This window comes from Notolepis coatsorum (genome assembly GCF_963971535.1).
Source record: "Notolepis coatsorum genome assembly, contig: SCAFFOLD_278, whole genome shotgun sequence".
Classification (NCBI taxonomy): domain Eukaryota; kingdom Metazoa; phylum Chordata; class Actinopteri; order Aulopiformes; family Paralepididae; genus Notolepis; species Notolepis coatsorum.
The window spans coordinates 297,523-305,022 of NW_028173098.1; the positions used below are offsets into that span (position 1 = coordinate 297,523).

Here is a 7,500-nt window from a genome sequence, read left to right on the forward strand (position 1 = left end):
GACCCTGCTGTGTGGAGCCACACGGCTCTGAGACCAGCTGAGGACCCTGCTGTGTGGAGCCACACGGCTCTGAGACCAGCTGAGGACCCTGCTGTGTGGAGCCACACGGCTCTGAGACCAGCTGAGGACCCTGCTGTGTGGAGCCACACGGCTCTGAGACCAGCTGAGGACCCTGCTGTGTGGAGCCACACGGCTCTGAGACCAGCTGAGGACCCTGCTGTGTGGAGCCACACGGCTCTGAGACCAGCTGAGGACCCTGCTGTGTGGAGCCACACGGCTCTGAGACCAGCTGAGGACCCAGTGTTCAGTGACTTCTGAGTTCACACGCACACACACACACACACACACGCAAACACAGAGTTTTGCTGTTGCCCATGGCGATACTGATCCATCACGAGAGTCACCTTGTGTCGTCACATCCATAATGCTACCAGAAGAGAGAAAGATAGAAAAAGAGAGACAGATAGTGTGTGTATGCGCGTGTCTGCTTGTGTGTATGTCTCAGTGTGTGTGTGCGTGCATGTGCCTGTTTCTGTCTGTGTGTGTATGTGCCTGTGTGTGTGTGTGTGTGTGTGTGTGTGTGTGTGTGTGTGTGTGTGTGTGTGTGTGTGTGTGTGTGTGTGTGTGTTTGTGTGTTTGTGTTGTGTGTGTGTGTGTGTGTGTGTGTGTGTGTGTGTGTGTGTGTGTGTGTGTGTGTGTGTGTGTGTGTGTGTGTGTGTTTGTGTGTGGTTGTGGGGGGTGGGAACTTGGAGAATCTCTGAATGACAGAGAGATCTGTATTCAACAGATATAGACCCAGAGAGAGAGAGAGAGAGAGAGAGAGAGAGAGAGAGAGAGAGAGAGAGAGAGAGAGAGAGAGAGAGAGAGAGAGAGAGAGAGAGAGAGAGAGAGAGAGAGAGAGAGAGAGAGAGAGAGAGAGAGAGAGAGAGAGAGAGAGAGAGAGAGAGAGACATTGGAACAAGCTGCAGCACCTGCAGCATCCCCCTAGCGAACACAGAAGTAAGATGCCTGCTGTCTCCAACAAAAGGGCTACAGCAGCACCTTGATCTTCTACAAAAATGATCCCAGACCTGGGCAGTGACAGTGAATCTAACCAAAACAAAAGTTATGATATTCCAAAAACGACCCAGCCTACAACAACACAAACTCAAATTCCTCCTAAACACAATTGCCCTAGAACACACAAAAAACGACACCTATCTTGGCCTAAACATCAGTGCTACAGGGAACTTCAACCAAGCTGTGAACGACCTGAGAGACAAAGCAAGAAGGGCTTTTTATGCTATCAAAAGGAACATCAAGCTAGACATTAGAGGTCTGGGGCCCACTTGCAAACCAAGATTTCACAAAATGGGACAAACACCAAATTGAGACTCTGCATGCAGAATTTTGCAAATCCATTCTCCTCACCAGTGTTAATTTCATCAACTATTTTTAATTTTTGTTTTTGTCTTAGTCGTGTGTCAAATGCTCTGTTTCATTTTCATCATATTTAGTCACCTTTATCTATTTTTCGCTTAGTCAAGTTTGCGCGGTGATTGATTGAATGAACATTTTATTAACAGATTGCAGAATGGGTACAATACAGTACGGCTCAATACACACAATTGTTAAGGGGATGCAGACCAGAGAAAGACGTTTGTTTTGTTTCCATCAGGGTCCCCCATTTTCAATTCATCATGAATTGTAAGTAAGGGTGCAACTTGCACCGTACAATCCATTCTTTGTGGATCTAGCCCACAGTCTTTTTTGTTGGTTTTTACTACCGGGCAGTCCGGTAGAGAGAGAGAGAGGAAGAATGGGAGACAGAGCAGCGGAAGACATTCGGCAAAGAACACCGGGTCCGGGAGCCGAACCCGGGTGGGCCGTGCCGCGACGCAGCGCGTTACGTGGTTCGCCACTTGGGCGCCGCGGCATGAGCTTTTTCTAAACAAAAACAAGGTAATGTTAGTGCTAGCTGGTTAGACTTATGTCAGCTATTTAATGTGTTATTAATGTGTATTATTGATGCTGATGTTATTAGGTGGAGTTGCAGGGCGCGCAACAGGTCCGTTGTCCCAGACTATTCCTCGGTTACATTGGTGGCAGCGGTGGGATTAGTGTCCAGCGTGAGAAGTAATGGGATTTGCCAGAATGAATTAGAGATGATTTGACAGCTAGCTAGTTGCTAATGCTAACTGTAACGTAGCAGTTAGTTTCAAACTAGTCTCCTCCTCGTCTTTCACTTTCAACAATACATTCTGCCAAGTCCACGCCCACTGCATACAAGACCACCGAGACCCTGTTGCCCCCCCCCCATGCCATGTGCAACTGTACTTACAGGTAGTTATAGTTTATATGACTACTTACAGGTAGTTTATAGTTTATATGTCAGTACTTACAGGTAGTTATAGTTTATATGACTGTACTTACAGGTAGTTATAGTTTATATGACTGTACTTACAGGTAGTTTATAGTTTATATGTCTGTACTTACAGGTAGTTTATAGTTTATATGACTGTACTTACAGGTAGTTATAGTTTATATGACTGTACTTACAGGTAGTTTATAGTTTATATGACTGTACTTACAGGTAGTTATAGTTTATATGTCTGTACTTACAGGTAGTTATAGTTTATATGTCTGTACTTACAGGTAGTTTATAGTTTATATGACTGTAGTCACAGGTAGTTTATAGTTGATATGTCTGTACTTACAGGTAGTTTATAGTTTATATGACTGTACTTACAGGTAGTTTATATGACTGTAGTCACATGTAGTTTATAGTTTATATGTCTGTACTTACAGGTAGTTTATAGTTTATATGTCTGTACTTACAGGTAGTTTATAGTTTATATGACTGTACTTACAGGTAGTTTATAGTTTATATGTCAGTACTTACAGGTAGTTTATAGTTTATATGTCTGTACTTACAGGTAGTTTGTAGTTTATATGTCTGTACTTACAGGTAGTTTATAGTTTATATGTCTGTACTTACAGGTAGTTTATAGTTTATATGTCTGTACTTACAGGTAGTTTATGGTTTATATGACTGTACTTACAGGTAGTTATAGTTTATATGACTGTACTTACAGGTAGTTTATAGTTTATATGTCAGTACTTACAGGTAGTTTATAGTTTATATGTCTGTACTTACAGGTAGTTTATAGTTTATATGTCTGTACTTACAGGTAGTTTATGGTTTATATGACTGTACTTACAGGTAGTTATAGTTTATATGACTGTACTTACAGGTAGTTTATAGTTTATATGACTGTACTTACAGGTAGTTTATAGTTTATATGTCTGTACTTACAGGTAGTTTATAGTTTATATGTCTGTACTTACAGGTAGTTTGTAGTTTATATGACTGTACTTACAGGTAGTTTATAGTTTATATGACTGTACTTACAGGTAGTTGATATGTCTGTACTTACAGGTAGTTTATAGTTTATATGACTGTACTTACAGGTAGTTTATATGACTGTACTTACAGGTAGTTTATAGTTTATATGACTGTACTTACAGGTAGTTTATAGTTTATATGCCTGTACTTACAGGTAGTTTATAGTTTATATGACTGTACTTACAGGTAGTTGATATGTCTGTACTTACAGGTAGTTTATAGTTTATATGACTGTACTTACAGGTAGTTTATATGACTGTACTTACAGGTAGTTTATAGTTTATATGACTGTACTTACAGGTAGTTTATAGTTTATATGTCAGTACTTACAGGTAGTTTATAGTTTATATGTCTGCACTTACAGGTAGTTTATAGTTTATATGACTGTACTTACAGGTAGTTTATATGACTGTACTTACAGGTAGTTTATAGTTTATATGACTGTACTTACAGGTAGTTTATAGTTTATATGTCTGTACTTACAGGTAGTTTATAGTTTATATGACTGTACTTACAGGTAGTTTATAGTTTATATGACTGTACTTACAGGTAGTTTATAGTTTATATGACTGTACTCACAGGTAGTTTGTAGTTTATATGTCTGTACTTACAGGTAGTTTATAGTTTATATGTCTGTACTTACAGGTCGTTTATATGACTGTACTCACAGGTAGTTTGTAGTTTATATGTCTGTACTTACAGGTAGTTTATAGTTTATATGACTGTACTTACAGGTAGTTTATAGTTTATATGTCTGTACTTACAGGTAGTTTATACTTTATATGTCTGTACTTACAGGTAGTTTATAGTTTATATGACTGTACTTACAGGTAGTTTATAGTTTATATGTCTGTACTTACAGGTAGTTTATAGTTTATATGACTGTACTTACAGGTAGTTTATAGTTTATATGACTGTACTTACAGGTAGTTTATATGACTGTACTTACAGGTAGTTTATATGACTGTACTTACAGGTAGTTTATAGTTTATATGACTGTACTTACAGGTAGTTTATAGTTTATATGTCTGTACTTACAGGTAGTTTATAGTTTATATGTCTGTACTTACAGGTAGTTATAGTTTATATGACTGTACTTACAGGTAGTTATAGTTTATATGACTGTACTTACAGGTAGTTTATAGTTTATATGACTGTACTTATAGGTAGTTTATAGTTTATATGTCTGTACTTACAGGTAGTTTATAGTTTATATGACTGTACTCACAGGTAGTTATAGTGTATATGTCTGTACTTACAGGTAGTTTATAGTTGATATGTCTGTACTTACAGGTAGTTTATAGTTTATATGACTGTACTTACAGGTAGTTATAGTTTATATGTCTGTACTTACAGGTAGTTTATAGTTTATATGTCTGTACTTACAGGTGGTTTATAGTTTATATGACTGTACTTACAGGTAGTTTATAGTTTATATTACTGTACTTACATGTAGTTTGTAGTTTATATGACTGTACTCACAGGTCGTTTATAGTTTATATGTCAGTACTTACAGGTAGTTTATAGTTTATATGTCAGTACTTACAGGTAGTTTATAGTTTATATGTCTGTACTTACAGGTAGTTTATAGTTTATATGACTACTTACAGGTAGTTTATAGTTTATATGTCTGTACTTACATGTAGTTTATAGTTTATATGACTGTACTTACAGGTAGTTTATAGTTTATATGTCAGTACTTACAGGTAGTTTATAGTTTATATGTCTGTACTTACAGGTAGTTTATAGTTTATATGACTGTACTTACAGGTGGTTTATAGTTTATATGACTGTACTTACAGGTAGTTTATAGTTTATATGTCTGTACTTACAGGTAGTTATAGTTTATATGTCAGTACTTACAGGTAGTTTATAGTTTATATGACTGTACTTACAGGTAGTTTATAGTTTATATGACTGTACTTACAGGTAGTTTATAGTTTATATGACTGTAGTCACAGGTAGTTATAGTTTACATGTCTGTACTTACAGGTAGTTTATAGTTTATATGACTGTACTTACAGGTAGTTTATAGTTTATATGTCAGTACTTACAGATAGTTTATAGTTTATATGTCAGTACTTACAGGTAGTTTATGGTTTATATGTCAGTACTTACAGGTAGTTTATAGTTTATATGTCTGTACTTACAGGTGGTTTATAGTTTATATGACTGTACTTACAGGTAGTTTATAGTTTATATTACTGTACTTACATGTAGTTTGTAGTTTATATGACTGTACTTACAGGTAGTTTATAGTTTATATGTCTGTACTTACAGGTAGTTTATAGTTTATAAGTCTGTACTTACAGGTAGTTTATAGTTTATATGACTGTACTCACAGGTAGTTTATAGTTTATATGTCAGTACTTACAGGTAGTTTATAGTTTATATGTCAGTACTTACAGGTAGTTTATAGTTTATATGTCTGTACTTACAGGTGGTTTATAGTTTATATGTCTGTACTTACAGGTAGTTTATAGTTTATATGTCTGTACTTACAGGTAGTTTATAGTTTATATGTCTGTACTTACAGGTAGTTTATAGTTTATATGACTGTACTTACAGGTAGTTATAGTTTATATGACTGTACTTACAGGTGGTTTATAGTTTATATGACTGTAGTCACAGGTAGTTATAGTTTACATGTCTGTACTTACAGGTAGTTTATAGTTTATATGACTGTACTTACAGGTAGTTTATAGTTTATATGTCAGTACTTACAGGAAGTTTATAGTTTATATGTCTGTACTTACAGGTAGTTTGTAGTTTATATGTCAGTACTTACAGGTAGTTAATAGTTTATATGTCTGTACTTACAGGTAGTTTATAGTTTATATGACTGTACTTACAGGTAGTTTATAGTTTATATGTCTGTACTTACAGGTAGTTTATAGTTTATATGACTACTTACAGGTAGTTTATAGTTTATATGTCTGTACTTACAGGTAGTTTATAGTTTATATGTCTGTACTTACAGGTAGTTTATAGTTTATATGACTGTACTTACAGGTAGTTTATAGTTTATATGTCTGTAGTCACAGGTAGTTTATAGTTTATATGACTGTACTTACAGGTAGTTTATAGTTTATATGTCTGTACTTACAGGTAGTTATAGTTTATATGTCAGTACTTACAGGTAGTTTATAGTTTACATGTCAGTACTTACAGGTAGTTTATAGTTTATATTACTGTACTTACAGGTAGTTAATGACTGTACTTACAGGTAGTTTATAGTTTATATGACTGTACTTACAGGTAGTTTATATGACTGTACTTACAGATAGTTTATAGTTTATATGTCAGTACTTACAGGTAGTTTATAGTTTATATGTCTGTACTTACAGGTAGTTTATAGTTTATATGTCTGTACTTACAGGTAGTTTGTAGTTATATGACTGTACTTACAGGTAGTTTATAGTTTATATGTCTGTACTTACAGGTAGTTTATAGTTTATATGACTGTACTTACAGGTAGTTTGTAGTTTATATGACTGTACTTACAGGTAGTTTATAGTTTATATGTCTGTACTTACAGGTAGTTTATGGTTTATATGTCTGTACTTACAGGTAGTTTATAGTTTATATGACTGTACTTACAGGTAGTTTATATGACTGTACTTACAGGTAGTTTATAGTTTATATGACTGTACTTACAGGTAGTTTATATGTCTGTACTTACAGGTAGTTTATAGTTTATATGTCTGTACTTACAGGTAGTTTGTAGTTTATATGACTGTACTTACAGGTAGTTTATAGTTTATATGTCTGTAGTCACAGGTAGTTTATAGTTTATATGGCTGTACTTACAGGTAGTTTGTAGTTTATATGACTGTACTTACAGGTAGTTTATAGTTTATATGTCTGTACTTACAGGTAGTTTGTAGTTTATATGACTGTACTTACAGGTAGTTTGTAGTTTATATGACTGTACTTACAGGTAGTTTGTAGTTTATATGTCAGTACTTACAGGTAGTTTATATGACTGTACTTACAGGTAGTTTATATGACTGTACTTACAGGTAGTTTATAGTTTATATGACTGTACTTACAGGTAGTTTATAGTTTATATGTCTGTACTTACAGGTAGTTTGTAGTTTATATGTCAGTACTTA

General features: G+C 35.1%; 1 protein-coding gene across 1 annotated transcript in view; it reads right to left on the reverse strand.

Annotated features, from left to right (window-relative positions):
• The window catches only part of LOC311247892 (NT-3 growth factor receptor-like), a gene marked incomplete at both ends in the record, with an annotated part of 40,930 nt that overhangs the window by 31,792 nt on the left and 1,638 nt on the right, over positions 1–7,500 (reverse strand). The gene's annotated exons all lie outside the window — the stretch shown is intronic.